We start from the raw sequence: 15388 nt of genomic DNA on the forward strand, positions 1-15388 counted from the left end.
CACCCAATAAAAAATATAGAATCCTGATAAATGGGATTTCAATATCCTTTTCCAGCTAGGGACGGTTTTATATAGGGAAATGCCTCCCAAAATAGATACGCATGTCATTTGATAGATTTTTGCACTATATGGTCTCTGCCGTCAACATCAAAAGAGGAATGGTTTTAAGAAAAACCATAATGTCTCTGTCTGAAGCAGTCATAAGGCCAGCCATGACCTCAGCTTGCATGGAAATCTACAGCCACACCACACTGGATATGCCCAATCTCACTTGATCTTGGAAGCTGAGCAGTGTTGGGCTTGGGTAGTTCTTGGATGTAAGACCACCTGGGAATACCAGGTGCTGTAGGTAAAATGACTGTCTGGGCTGGTAACAGGCAGCAATAGATGGCTGCTCGCAGAGCAGTTTGCTTACACTCCCAGGGTGGGACATGGAAAGCAGAGTCAGAATCAAAGAAGGTTCTAGGAACTTAACTTTGTCTGTAACTATCTGTTGAGTAAAGAGATAACAGATATTTGGGAGTCAAAGGTAGACTCCAAGAGGGTCACGTTCCTTTCACATATAGCCCCTGGTTAGGGGCCTGGTTTTCGGCCTTGTCGGTCGTAAAGGAAAAGCAAAAGGGTCATAACAGCGACCGGAGGGCCAGCTTCTAAACAAGAGGATAAGCCATCAGCATGATGGTGCAGGCCTCCTTCTGGGGAATCCCAGGGAAGGGGGCCAACTTCTTCAGTTGGCACAGATGGGTGCAAGAAGCGGTATATCTAGTTTATGCTTTCCATTCAAGAAGCATCTTTCTCGAAGGTTCTTCTGTCCAGCCTGCCTCGGGTAGAGGCGAGGGCAAGGGATTTGCATGAAGCAGTTCAGAAATTGCTTTTGTCAGGAATAGTCATCCGATAATCCATGCGCAATGGGGGATAAGAAGGCTCCTACAGCACTGTCTGGCAGGGTTATCTCAAGGTCTACCATCCTTCAGCAACATTTCAGTTAGGCCTTACCCTTTGGGTTAGCCACAGCCCCAGAGTATTTACCAATATGATTATGGCAGTTTATCTCCATAAGCAGGGGATAAGAAAATTGCCATACCTCAACCACTTTTTGTATCCTGGCACAATTACAGGAGAGGCTTCTGTGCCATCTCCAACAGACAATGACTTGTCTGCAGAGGCACAGGTGGTTCATAAATTGGCAAAGTCATCTCTCGTTCTGTCACAACGGATGACCATCGGTGGGGCTGTACTGAATTAAAGTCTTCAGAAAATAAATTTACCTTGGAACCAGATATCCAAGGTACAGTCGGGGGAGTTGTTAAACAGTCAAACAATATCAATTCACACAGCAATGCGAATTATAGGTTTGATCGTGTCAACAGTAGACATGGTGGAGTATGAACAATTCCACTCAAGAACTCTGCAGCATCTGTTTCTATCTACAGCCGCATCACACTGGTAATGTCCAATCTCATATGATGTTGGAAGTTAAGCAGTGTTGTGCCTGGTTAAATTCTCTGATAGGAGAACACCTGTGAATACCAGGTGGTGTAGGTGGGCTAGATGGAAAATAGACAAACAGTCTAGTTTCAGACTCGGGTAGACAAGTGGGGTTGGCCAGAGATAGATCTCATGGAGTCCCATCTGAACAACAAAGAGCCCATAGTCGGATCAGGAACAAAGGATCAGGGAGTTCTTTGTGGACGTCTTTTCAATGGAAATTTAATTTCACTTATGTGTTTTCTCAAATCATCCTGCACCAGGATAGCGAGGAAAATACAACTTAAGTGCCGGGATTCTAATAAATCCGATCTGGCCCAAAAGGTGTTGATAAATAGAGCCGCAGAAAATGTCAAATGCCATTTCTGCTTCAACACCCAGGTCTACTAATGCAGGGTCCTTGTTATCACAGACATCTGAATCGACCGTCTTGACGGCGTGGCTCTTGAAATCTATATCCTGAAGTCAAGAGGATTCTCACAGGTAAATCAAACAATGCTCAGAGCAAGGAAAACTTCCTTGGCTCGTATTTATCACCAAATATAGCAAGCCTATATTTATTGGTGCAGTGAAAGAGTTATGAACACGAAATCTTTCAGAGTTTCCAGGGTTCTAGCATTCCTTCAGGCAGGAATGGATAAAGGTTTAAAGGATGGCTTCCTTGATAGCGCAAGTGTCCGCATTTACTGAATGGTTCCGAAAGAAAATTGTCAATTTTCAGGATGTGTGCACTTGTTCCAGGGAATGCTGCGCGTTCAACCTTCTTTTGTTCCTCCTACAGTGTCTTGGGACTTAAGTCTAGTCCTCAAAGCACTTCAAATTGCTCCATTCAAACCACTTAATAAAGTGGACCTTAAATGTTTAACAGCTAAAGTTCTCTTTCGGCTGACTATGGCATCAGCTTTAGGAGTATGGTTATCTAAATCTCCTTTACTGATGTAAATCCAGATGAAGTAGTTCCCAGAAGTAGGTCTGGTTATCTTCCTAAGGTGGGGTCTAAATTCCACCTTAATGAAGAAAATGTAGTCCCAGTTTTTCAGGTATCGGGACTTTCTTCGGGAGATGCGTCGCTGGACGTAGTCCGGGCATTAAGGATCTACGTGGATTGTACCTGTGCCGTCAGAAAGACAGATTCTGTCTTCATTCTCTAAGAATTTTACATGAGAGGATGGCCTGCTACTAAACAGACGATAGCAAGATGGCTTCGAATGACGATTTCAGAAGCATATTCTCGAGCTGATCTCCCTGTTCCGGCTAATGTCTCTGCTCACTCTATTCGTAAGGTAGGTCCTTCATGGGCAGCACAACATGGAGCTTCAGCAGAACAGATATGTAAGGCAGCCACATTGTCTTCCATTAACACATTCATTAGACATTATGCCTTGGATACTTTTGCCTCTCATGACGCCGAATTCGGGCACGAGGTTCTCCTGTCCAATCAGGAGCGTCCCCACCACTAAAAATTGCTTTGGGAAATCCCATTGTTATCCTGTGGATAACCTGTGGACCCTGCCGGAGAAAGTAAGATTTTACTCACCGGTAAATCTATTTCTCGTAGTCCGTAGTGGATGCTGGGACTCCGTAAGGACCATGGGGATTAGCGGCTCCGCAGGAGACTGGGCACAATTAAAGAAAGCTTTAGGACTACCTGGTGTGCACTGGCTCCTCCCACTAAGACCCTCCTCCAGACCTCAGTTAGGATACTGTGCCCGGAAGAGCTGACACAAATAGGAAGGATTTTGAATCCCGGGTAAGACTCATACCAGCCACACCAATCACACCGTATAACTCGTGATACTGTACACAGTTAACAGTATGAAATATAACTGAACCTCTCAACAGATTGCTCAACAATAACCCTTAGTTAGGCAATAACTACATACAAGTATTGCAGACAATCCGCACTTGGGATGGGCGCCCAGCATCCACTACGGACTACGAGAAATAGATTTACCGGTGAGTAAAATCTTATTTTCTCTGACGTCCTAAGTGGATGCTGGGACTCCGTAAGGACCATGGGGATTATACCAAAGCTCCCAAACGGGCGGGAGAGTGCGGATGACTCTGCAGCACCGAATGAGCAAACTCTAGGTCCTCCTCAGCCAGGGTATCAAACTTGTAGACTGTTGCAAAAATGTTTGAACCCGACAAAGTAACAGCTCGGCAAAGTTGTAAAGCCGAGACCCCCTCGGGCGGCCGCCCAAGAAGAGCCCACTTTCCTCGTGGAATGGGCTTTTACAGATTTAGGGTGCGGCAGTCCAGCCGCAACATGTGCAAGTTGAATCGTGCTACAGATCCAGCGAGCAATAGTCTGCTTAGAAGCAGGAGCACCCAGCTTGTTGGGTGCATACAGGATAAATAGCGAGTCAGTTTTCCTGACTCCAGCCGTCCTGGAAACATATACTTTTCAGGGCCCTGACTACGTCCAGTAACTTGGAATCCTCCAAGTCCCAAGTAGCCGCAGGCACCATAATAGGTTGGTTCACATGAAAAACTGATACCACCTTAGGAAGGAATTGGGAACGAGTCCTCAATTCCGCCTTATCCATATAAAATAAGATTTTACTCACCGGTAAATCTATTTCTCGTAGTCCGTAGTGGATGCTGGGAACTCCGTAAGGACCATGGGGAATAGACGGGCTCCGCAGGAGACTGGGCACTCTAAAAGAAAGATTAGGTACTATCTGGTGTGCACTGGCTCCTCCCACTATGACCCTCCTCCAGACCTCAGTTAGGATACTGTGCCCGGAAGAGCTGACACAATAAGGAAGGATTTTGAATCCCGGGTAAGACTCATACCAGCCACACCAATCACACCGTATAACTCGTGATACTACACCCAGTTAACAGTATGAAATATAACTGAGCCTCTCAACAGATGGCTCAACAATAACCCTTAGTTAGGCAATAACTACATACAAGTATTGCAGACAATCCGCACTTGGGATGGGCGCCCAGCATCCACTACGGACTACGAGAAATAGATTTACCGGTGAGTAAAATCTTATTTTCTCTGACGTCCTAGTGGATGCTGGGAACTCTGTAAGGACCATGGGGATTATACCAAAGCTCCCAAACGGGCGGGAGAGTGCGGATGACTCTGCAGCACAGAATGAGAGAACTCAAGGTCCTCCTCAGCCAGGGTATCAAATTTGTAGAATTTAGCAAACGTGTTTGCCCCTGACCAAGTTGCAGCTCGGCAAAGTTGTAAAGCCGAGACCCCTCGGGCAGCCGCCCAAGATGAGCCCACTTTACTCGTGGAATGGGCTTTTACTGATTTAGGATACGGCAATCCAGCCGCAGAATGCTCCAGCTGAATTGTGCTACAAATTCAGCGAGCAATAGTCTGCTTAGAAGCAGGAGCACCTATTTTGTTGGGTGCCTACAGGATAAAAAGCGAGTCAGTTTTCCTGACTCCAGCCGTCCTGGAAATATAAATTTTGAAGGCCCTGACTACGTCCAGTAACTTGGAATCTTCCAAGTCCCTAGTAACCGCAGGCACTACAATAGGTTGGTTCAAGTGAAAAGCCGATACCACCTTAGGGAGAAACTGGGGACGAGTCCTCAATTCTGCCCTATCCATATGGAAAATCAGATAAGGGCTTTTACATGACAAAGCCGCCAATTCTGACACACGCCTGGCCGAAGCCAAGGCCAATAACATGACCACTTTCCACGTGAGATATTTCAAATCCACAGTTTTAAGTGGCTCAAACCAATGTGATTTTAAGAAACTCAACACCACGTTGAGATCCCAAGGTGCCACAGGAGGCACAAAAGGGGGCTGAATGTGTAGCACTCCCTTTACAAATGTCTGAACTCCAGGCAGTGAAGCCAGTTCTTTCTGGAAGAAAATAGACAGAGCCGAAATCTGGACCTTAATGGAACCCAAGTTTAGGCCCATAGTCACTCCTGACTGTAGGAAGTGCAGAAAACGACCCAGCTGAAATTCCTCTGTTGGGGCCTTCCTGGCCTCACACCACGCAACATATTTTCGCCAAATATGGTGAGAATGGTTTGCGGTTACTTCTTTCCTGGCTTTTATCAGCGTAGGAATGACTTCCTCCGGAATGCCCTTTTCCTTTAGGATCCGGAATTCAACCGCCATGCCGTCAAACGCAGCCGCGGTAAGTCTTGGAACAGACAGGGCCCCTGCTGTAGCAGATCCTGTCTGAGCAGTAGAGGCCATGGGTCCTCTGATATCATTTCTTGAAGTTCTGGGTACCAAGCTCTTCTTGGCCCATCCGGAACCACGAGTATCGTTCTTACTCCTCGTTTTCTTATTATTATCAGTACCTTTGGTATGAGAGGCAGAGGAGGGAATGCATAAACCGACTGGTACACCCACGGTGTCACTAGAGCGTCCATAGCTATCGCCTGAGGGTCCCTTGACCTGGCGCAATATCTAGTTTTTTGTTTAGGCGGGACGCCATCATATCCACCTGTGGCCTTTCCCAACGGTTTACCAACAGTTGGAAGACTTCTGGATGAAGTCCCCACTCTCCCGGGTGTAGGTCGTGTCTGCTGAGGAAGTCTGCTTCCCACTTGTCCACTCCCGGAATGAACACTGCTGACAGTGCTAAGACGTGATTTTCCGCCCATCGGAGAATCCTTGTGGCTTCTGCCATCGCCATCCTGCTTCTTGTGCCGCCCTGTCGGTTTACATGGGCGACTGTCGTGATGTTGTCTGATTGGATCAGTACCGGCTGGTTTTGAAGCAGAGGCCTTGCCAGACTTAGGGCATTGTAAATGGCCCTCAGTTCCAGAATATTTATGTGTAGGGACGACTACTGACTTGACCAAAGTCCTTGGAAATTTCTTCCCTGTGTGACTGCCCCCCCAGCCTCGAAGGCTGGCATCCGTGGTTACCAGGACCCAGTCCTGTATGCCGAATCTGCGGCCCTCTTGAAGATGAGCACTCTGCAGCCACCACAGTAGAGATACCCTGGTCCTTGGAGACAGGGTTATCAGCCGATGCATCTGAAGATGCGATCCCGACCACTTGTCCAAGAGGTCCCACTGAAAGGTTCTTACATGGAACCTGCCGAATGGAATTTTGCTTCGTAAGAAGCTACCATTTTTCCCAGGACTCGTGTGCAGTGATGCACCGATACCTGTTTTGGTTTCAGGAGGTCTCTGACTAGAGATGACAGCTCCTTGGCTTTCTCCTGCGGGAGAAACACTTTTTTCTGTTCTGTGTCCAGAACCATCCCCAGGAACAGTAGGCGTGTGGTAGGAACCTGCTGTGACTTTGGAATGTATAGAATCCATCCGTGCTGTTGTAGCACTTCCCGAGATAGTGCTACTCCGACCAACAACTGCTCCTTGGACCTCGCCTTTATAAGGAGATCGTCCAAGTACGGGATAATTAAAACTCCCTTTTTTCGAAGGAGTATCATCATTTCTGCCATTACCTTGGTAAAGACCCTCGGTGCCGTGGACAGTCCAAACGGCAGTGTTTGGAATTGGTAATGGCAATCCTGTACCACAAATCTGAGGTACTCCTGGTGAGGATGGTAAATGGGGACATGTAGGTAAGCATCCTTGATGTCCAGGGATACCATGTAATCCCCCTCCTCCAGGCTCGCAATAACCGCCCTGAGCGATTCCATCTTGAACTTGAATTTTTTTATGTATGTTTTCAAGGATTTCAAATTTAAAATGGGTCTCACCGAACCGTCTGGTTTCGGTACCACAAACAGTGTGGAATAGTAACCCCGTCCTTGTTGAAGTAGGGGCACCTTGACTATCACCTGCTGGGAATACAGCTTGTGAATTGCCTCTAGCACAGCCTCCCTGCCTGAGGGAGTTGTCGGCAAGGCAGATTTGAGGAAACGGCGGGGGGGGGAGACGCCTCGAATTCCAGCTTGTACCCCTGAGATACTACTTGAAGGATCCAGGGATCCACCTGTGAGCGAGCCCACTGATCGCTGAAATTTTTGAGGCGGCCCCCCACCGTACCTGGCTACGCCTGTGGAGCCCCCGCGTCATGCGGTGGACTCAGAGGTAGTGGTGGAAGAATTTTGATTCTGGGAACTGGCTGACTGGTGCAGCTTTTTCCCTCTTCCCTCGTCTCTGTGCAAAAAGGAAGCGCCTTTGACCCGCTTGCTTTTCTGAAGCCGAAAGGACTGTACCTGATAATACAGTGCTTTCTTAGGCTGTGAGGAAACCGGAGGTAAAAAAATTTCTTCCCAGCTGTTGCTGTGGATACGAGGTCCCAGAGACCATCTCCAAACAATTCCTCACCCTTATAAGGCAGAATCTCCATGTGCCTTTTATAGGCAGCATCACCTGTCCACTGCCGGGTTTCTAATACCCTCCTGGCAGAATGGACATTGCATTAATTCTGGATGCCAGCCGGCAAATATCCCTCTGTGCATCCTTTATATCTAAGATGACGTCTTTAATATGCTCTATGTTAGCAAACTATTATCCCTGTCTTAGAGTATTAATATTATCTGACAGGGTGTCAGACCACGCTGCCGCAGCACTATTTATGCTGAGGCAATTGCAGGTCTCAGTATATAACCTGAGTGTGTATATACAGACTTCAGGATAGCCTCCTGCTTTTTATCAGCAGGCTCCTTCAAGGTGGCCGTATCCTAAGACGGCAGTGCCACCTTTTTTGACAAACGTGTGAGCGTCTCATCCACCCTAGGGGATATCTCCCAGCGTAACTTATCCTCTGGCGGGAAAGGGTACACCATCAGTAACTTTTTAGAAATTACCAGTTTATGGGGGAACCCACGCTTTTTCACACTTCATTCACTCATTTGATGGGGGAACAAAACACTGCCTGCTTTTTCTCCCCAAACATAAAACCCTTTTTTAGTGGTACTTGGGTTAATGTCAGAAATGTGTAACACATTTTTTATTGCCAGGATCATGTAACGGATGTTCCTAGTGGATTGTGTATATGTCTCAACCTCGTCGACACTGGAGTCAGACTCCGTGTCGACATCTGTGTCTGCCATCTGAGGGAGCGGGCGTTTTTGAGCCCCTGATGGCCTTTGAGACGCCTGGGCAAGCGCGGGCTGAGAAGCCGGCTGTCCCATAGCTGTTACGTCATCCAGCTTTTTATGTAAGGAGTTGACACTGTCGGTTTATACCTTCCACCTATCCATCCACTCTGGTGTCGGCCCCACAGGGGGCGACATCACATTTATCGGCATCTGCTCCACCTCCACGTAACCTTCCTCATCCCACATGTCGACACAGCCGTACCGACACACAGCACACACACAGGGAATGCTCTGACTGAGGACAGGACCCCACAAAGTCCTTTGGGGAGACAGAGAGAGAGTATGCCAGCACACACCAGAGCGCTATATAATGCAGGGATTAACACTATAACTGAGTGATTTTTCCCCCAATAGCTGCTTGTATAAACAATATTGCGCCTAAATTTAGTGCCCCCCCTCTCTTTTTAACCCTTTGAGCCTGAAAACTACAGGGGAGAGCCTGGGGAGCTGTCTTCCAGCTGCACTGTGAAGAAAAAATGGCGCCAGTGTGCTGAGGGAGATAGCTCCGCCCCTTTTTCGCAGACTTTTCTCCCGCTTTTTTATGGATTCTGGCAGGGGTATTTATCACATATATAGCCTTTGGGGCTATATATTGTGATGATTTTGCCAGGCAAGGTGTTTATATTGCTGCTCAGGGCCCCCCCCAGCGCCCTGCACCCATCAGTGACCGGAGTGTGAGGTGTGCATGAGGAGCAATGGCGCACAGCTGCAGTGCTGTGCGCTACCTTGGTGAAGACTGAAGTCTTCTGCCGCCGATTTTCTGGAACACTTCTTGCTTCTGGCTCTGTAAGGGGGCCGGCGGCGCGGCTCCGGGACCGAACATCAATGGCCGGTTCCATGCGGTCGATCCCTCTGGAGCTAATGGTGTCCAGTAGCCTAAGAAGCCCAAGCTACCACCACTTAGGTAGGTTCGCTTCTTCTCCCCTTAGTCCCTCGCTGCAGTGAGTCTGTTGCCAGCAGATCTCACTGTAAAATAAAAAACCTAAAATATACTTTCTTTCTAGGAGCTCAGGAGAGCCCCTAGTGTGCATCCAGCTCAGCCGGGCACAAGAATCTAACTGAGGTCTGGAGGAGGGTCTTAGTGGGAGGAGCCAGTGCACACCAGGTAGTCCTAAAGCTTTCTTTAGTTGTGCCCAGTCTCCTGCGGAGCCGCTAATCCCCATGGTCTTTACGGAGTCCCAGCATCCACTTAGGACGTCAGAGAAATATACGTTATGGTAAGAACTTACCGTTGATAACGGTATTTCTCCTATGTCCACAGGTTCCACAGGAATCCCACCCTGACGCACTTGATTTGAGGATCTTTATACTCACTCACTAACCTGTTCCCTCTTGTATGGAAGGGTGTGCATGTGTGTTCTTATCGCCTGATTAGGGTTCTACATGATGCTCCTGCCTTGTGCTTTGGAATACAACGGATATGCCTGAGCCAGTGGGCGGGGATATATGGACGGGCCCGTTGCATCCTGGGTGAACTGAAAGCTTGTGATCGTTTGGGATATGATGGAGCGACAGCGGATTGGCACCATTGTTATCCTGTGGAACCTGTGGACATAGGAGAAATACCGTTATCAACAGTAAGTTCTTACCATAACGTATATTTTAATAAGTTTGAAAATCCTTGGGATGAGTGGAAGTGGAGGGAACACATACACCGACTGGAAGAACCACGGAGTCACCAGTGCATCCACCGCCACTGCCTGTGTGTGTCTCTCGACCTGGAACAGTACCTGCAAAGTGTTTTGTTGAGGCAGAAGGCCATCCTGTCTATTTGAGATATGCCCCAAAAAGACTGGACACCTCTGCAAACACCTCGGGGTGGAGGCCCCACTCTCCTGGATGGAGATCGTGTCTGCCGAGGAAGTCTGCTTACCAGTTGTAGAAGATGTGCCGCCTGTCGAAGTCCGTTGTACACGGCTCTTAGTTCCACAATGTATATCGGAAGAATGGATTCCAGACTTGACCACTTTCCTTGGAAGTTTTCCCCTTGGGTGACCACGCCCCAACCTCTGAGACTTGCATACGTGGTTAGAAGGATCCAGTTCTGAATCCCGAACCTGCAGTCCTCGAGAAGTAGAGGCATTTGTAGCCACCATAGGAGTGAAATCCTGGCTTTTGGCGACAGACGTATCCTCTGGTGAATGTGCAGGTGAGATTTCGACCACTCGTCTAGGAGATCCAGTTGGAAGGACCGTGCATGAAATCTTCTGTACTGTAGAGTCTCGTAGGAGGCAACCATCTTCCCCACAAGGCGAATGCACTGATGAACCGATACCCAGGCAGGCTTCAAGATATCCTGGACCATTGATTGTATCACCAATGCTTTTTCCACCAGTAGAAACACCCTCTGCAATTCCGTGTCGAGGATCATCCCTAGGAAAGACAATCTCCTTGTCGGCTCCAAATGTGACTTTGGAAGAATCAGGATCCACCCGTGATCCCCGATTAGTCGAGTTGTGAGAGCAGTGATCTGTAACAACTTCTCCCTGGAAGATGCTTTAACTAGCAGATCGTCCAGATATGGAACCATGTTCACTCCCTGCTTGCTAAGGAGTAGCATCATCTCTGTCATGACCTTGGTGAACACTCTTGGTGCCGTAGATAGGCCAAATGGCAGTGCCTGGAACGGATAGTGACAGTCCAACAGTGCAAATCTGAGATAAGCCTGGTGAGGCGGCCAAATCGGAATGTGGAGGTACTCATCCTTGATATCCAGGGATACCAAAAATTCCCCCTCCTCCACTCAGACTCCATCTTGAATTTGAATTCCCTCAAGTAGGGGTTTAAAGATTTCAGGTTCAATAACTGTCTGACCGAACCGTCCGATTTCGGTACCACAAAGAGGTTTGAGTAGTAACCCTCGTTTTACAGATGAGGTGGAACTGGGACAATGACATTTGCCTCTTTCAATATTTGAATGGCTTCCTATAGGATAGCCCTTTCTGTCAGCAAAGCTGATAAGCCTGATTTGAAGAAATCTGAGAGGTGGGAGTTCTTGAAACTCCAGTCTGTACCCCCGGGACACAATATCTTGTACCCAGGGGTACAGGCCTGATGACACCCAGACCTGACTGAAGTTTTAGACGTGCTCCCACCTGCCCGATCTCCAGGCTGGGAGGTCCACAGTCATGCTGAGGATTTTGAGGAAACAGAACCAGGCTTCTTTCTGTTCCTGCGAACCTGATGGTAGAGGTTTTCTGGATTTTCCCCGACCACCTCTGAAGAAAGTGGAAGGGGGCTGGGACTTTTTAACCTTTGCAGTCCAAAAGGACTGCATAGTAGACGTAGGATAAGATTTCCTCGTCGGCGGAGTGGCTAAGGGAAGAAAGGTTGACTTACCCGCGGTTGCCGTGGAAATCCACGCATCCAACCCCTCCCCAAACAGAGCCTGACCTGTGAAGGGTAGGTTCTCCACACTCTTCTTGGATTTCACATCCGCAGACCATTGGCGCAGCCAGAGTCTCCTGCGCGCCGAGACAGCCATGGAAGATGTCCATGCATTCAGATGACCAAGGTCCTTCATGGCCTCCACCATGAAACCTGCAGAATCCTGTATGTGACGTAAATACATTTCAAGGTCACTTCTATCCATATAGAGAGTCTAAATCCTCTAGTAATGTGCCTTACCACTTTACTAAGGCTTTAGAAATCCTGCAATGGTGGGCCTTAGCGCCACGCCTGTAGAAGTGTATATGGATTTGAGCACAGTCTCAATCTTGCGGTCTGCTGGCTCTTTCAAAGCGGTAGACCCAGGGACAAGTAAAACCACTTTTTTAGACAATCTAGATACATTAGTGTCTACAATGGGGGGGGGGGGGGGGGGGGGGTGTTCCTACTTGTTGCTTTTCCTTTCCCTAAAGGGGATAGGAAAAGCAACAAGAACTCTCCTTGGGATCTGGAATTTTTTCTCCGGACCTTCCCAGGATATTTCAAATAATGCGTTTAATTCCTTAGATGTAGGGAAAGTAAGGGAGGCTTTCTTATGGTCTGTAAACTAAGCCTCCTCTGCCTGTTCTGGTACCTTGTCAGCAATGTGTAAAACATCCCAAATGGCCTCAATCATCTGGGCAAGAGCGCGCTTTTTTGGGCATATACCAGGGGATTTTGAGGAAGAATTGGGAGCAGAATACGACAAAACCTGTACAGATTTTTTCAAAACCTATTTCAGTCTCATTATGAGCTCTACTGGAAGAAATCTGGGATAACATTCCCTTAATAGAAGCCACCCACTGGGGTTTGGATTCAGAAGGCTGAGACAGTGTATTGCATTCCTGAGTACAAGGAATAGACTCTTCTGGAGAAGATAGATACTCTGCAGCACAGAGTCCCTAGACATGGCAATGTGAGATATTTCACACACACACACACACACGAAAATGTCAGACACGGTCTCTCTGAAGATACTTCGGGGAAACGGAGTTAAGGATCCAGCACACACAGCGCCCCAGTAGGCAGTTATATAATAAAAGCCTGGCGTTGACTGAGTAACCTTAATAGACTACCCAGACCTAAATGTGAATAAAAACTCCCCCCCGCCCCCCCCCCCCCCCCCAACCCCCTGGTACCGCACAGGATAGCTGGAGTTATGTGGCGGGTCAGCGCTTTCTGTCAGTGTCTCTGATCTGTGATCTGCAGGGAGAAAATGGCGCTGGTGAGTGCTGGATCCGCTCTGAGGAGAAGCTCTGCCCCCTAAAATGGCGCATCTTCCCGCACTTGTAAGGATTATACTGGCCTGAGGTATCGCATGCTAGCAGCAGTACAGAGTCCCTGATGGCTTAGATGACCAGTCTGTAGGGTATTGCGCTGGCCCAGGGCGCCCCACCACAGTACCTCTGAGCCCTCTGGAGCGCAGCATCAGCGCTGCGCTCCCACCCTGATGCCACCATTCTCACCGGCTCCCCGCTTGTCAGGGCGCCGGCGTCCAACTTGTCACCAACGTCTTCTGGCTCTGTTAGGGGGTAGCGGCAGTGCTGCGGGAGCGAGCGGTCACCTCGGGGGCTTGCGATAGACACCCTCAGGAACTCCGTATCATGTCAGCGGAGATAGGTGCCATTAACCTCAGAGGGTTGGATCCTACTCCCCCCACCCCTAGGTCCCCTGAAGCAGGGAAGCAGTTTGCCAGAAGCCTCCCTATGCCTAACTCTTAACAAAAATAAATAAATAAAAACTCCTAGGAGCTCCCCTAGCTGTGACCGGCTCCACCGGGCACATTTTATAAACTGAGTCTGGTAGGATGGGCATAGAGGGTGGAGCCAGCCCACACTATTAAACTCTTAAAGTGCCCATGGCTCCCAAGGGACCTGGCTATACCCCATAGTACTAATACGGACCCCAGCATCCTCTAGGACGTAAGAGAAAAAAAGAAGTGGTCTGTTGCTAAGTGGTCCAAAGTCCTCTTTTCTGATGAGAGCAAATTCTGCATCTCATTTGTAAACCAAGGTCCCAGAGTATGGAGGAAGAATGGAGAGGTACACAATCTAATATGCTTGAAGTCCAGTGTGAAGTTTCCACAGTCTGTGTTGATTTGGGGAGCCATGTCGTCATCTGCTGGTGTTGGTCCACTGTGTTTTATTAAGTCCAGAGTCAACGTAACCATCTACCAGGACATTTTAGAGCACTTCATGCTTCCTTCAGCAGACAAGCTTTATGGAGATGCAGACTTCATTTTTCAGCAGGACTTGGCACCTGCCCACACTGCCTAAAGTACAAAAACCTAGTTCAATTACCGTAGGATCACTGTGCTGGATTGGCCAGCAAACTTGCCTGACCTGAACCCCATAGAGACTCTATATGGGGCATTGCCAAGAGAAACATGAGACCGAACAATGCAGAAGAGCTGAAGGCCGCTATTGAAGCATCTTGGTATTCCATAACACCTCAGCAGTGCCACAGCCTGATAGAATCCATGCCAGGCCGCATTGAGGCAGTAATACATGCATAAGGGGACCAAACCAAGTACTGAGTACATATGCATGATTATACTTTCCAGAGGGCCAACATTTCTGTATTTAAAATCCTTTTATTGATTTTATGTAATATTCTAATTTTCTGAGATTCACCTGTATTATGTTTAGTAAGTGCAAGGACTTATTTTTGTTTTGTTTTAGGTACTGCACAATAAAACTAGCCACGCCTAGATTACACGAAAACCCTGGATGGGGTGTTGATTTCTTGCCTGCTGTGTGCTTGGAGTGCCATCTAACCCAAGAGAGGGCAACCCTACCCTGATCGATCTATCTATCGTTCTCTGGTTGGAAAATGAAGTGTACGTCACCAAGAATCAAGAACCCTCTGCAAAGTTTAGGGTTCCCATCAAATTTTCCTGGTGTGGTTAGGCAAATGGTCTTGGTTATCACTGAAGGATTCTGGACTGGGTCACAAGCAGTAGACAGAGTTGCGGAAGTAGCCACGGTTGCATGAAATCTGTCCTGTCGGGCAGAGATCCTGTAGGCCTTTTACCATCTGTCGCTGTATTGTCTCGAGTCCTTCCAGACAAACGCTGCTATAAGCTTGCAGCAAGTCTGAACTTAACCCAGCGCTGCCTGCCGGATCCATTGGGTCAGTGCTTACCGTCACGGCTGTGGTTATTTGTGAATCAGGACTAGAATTAGATACAGGGTTTGGACTGGAGAGCCGAGGGCAGAACGGTGCAGGCTTGATATAGACCCTTCTTATACAGATGTGGCAGTTGGCCGAGAAGGGAAGCAGAAGGTGACCAGCTACTTGTGTAATGGAATACTGGTAAAGGGATTCACCAGTGCAATAGATAGCTGGGATGTCACCGGGATGAAGAGACCAGTGACTGGGTAGAAGATGGATGCAAAGGAGCAGGTTTTCGGAACACTGGGATTGGCTTAACCAGCCAAGCAGGTTTTCGG

The 15388-nt window shown here is 48.2% G+C and overlaps 1 protein-coding gene and 1 pseudogene across 2 annotated transcripts in view; one reads left to right on the plus strand and one right to left on the minus strand.

Moving 5' to 3' along the window:
- Positions 1–15388, minus strand: part of LOC134980825 (protein-L-isoaspartate(D-aspartate) O-methyltransferase-like) — a 337346-nt gene that overhangs the window by 224873 nt on the left and 97085 nt on the right. The gene's annotated exons all lie outside the window — the stretch shown is intronic.
- Positions 234–352, plus strand: LOC134981658 (5S ribosomal RNA; annotated as a pseudogene).

This window comes from Pseudophryne corroboree, chromosome 12 (assembly GCF_028390025.1).
Source record: "Pseudophryne corroboree isolate aPseCor3 chromosome 12, aPseCor3.hap2, whole genome shotgun sequence".
Lineage (NCBI taxonomy): Eukaryota > Metazoa > Chordata > Amphibia > Anura > Myobatrachidae > Pseudophryne > Pseudophryne corroboree.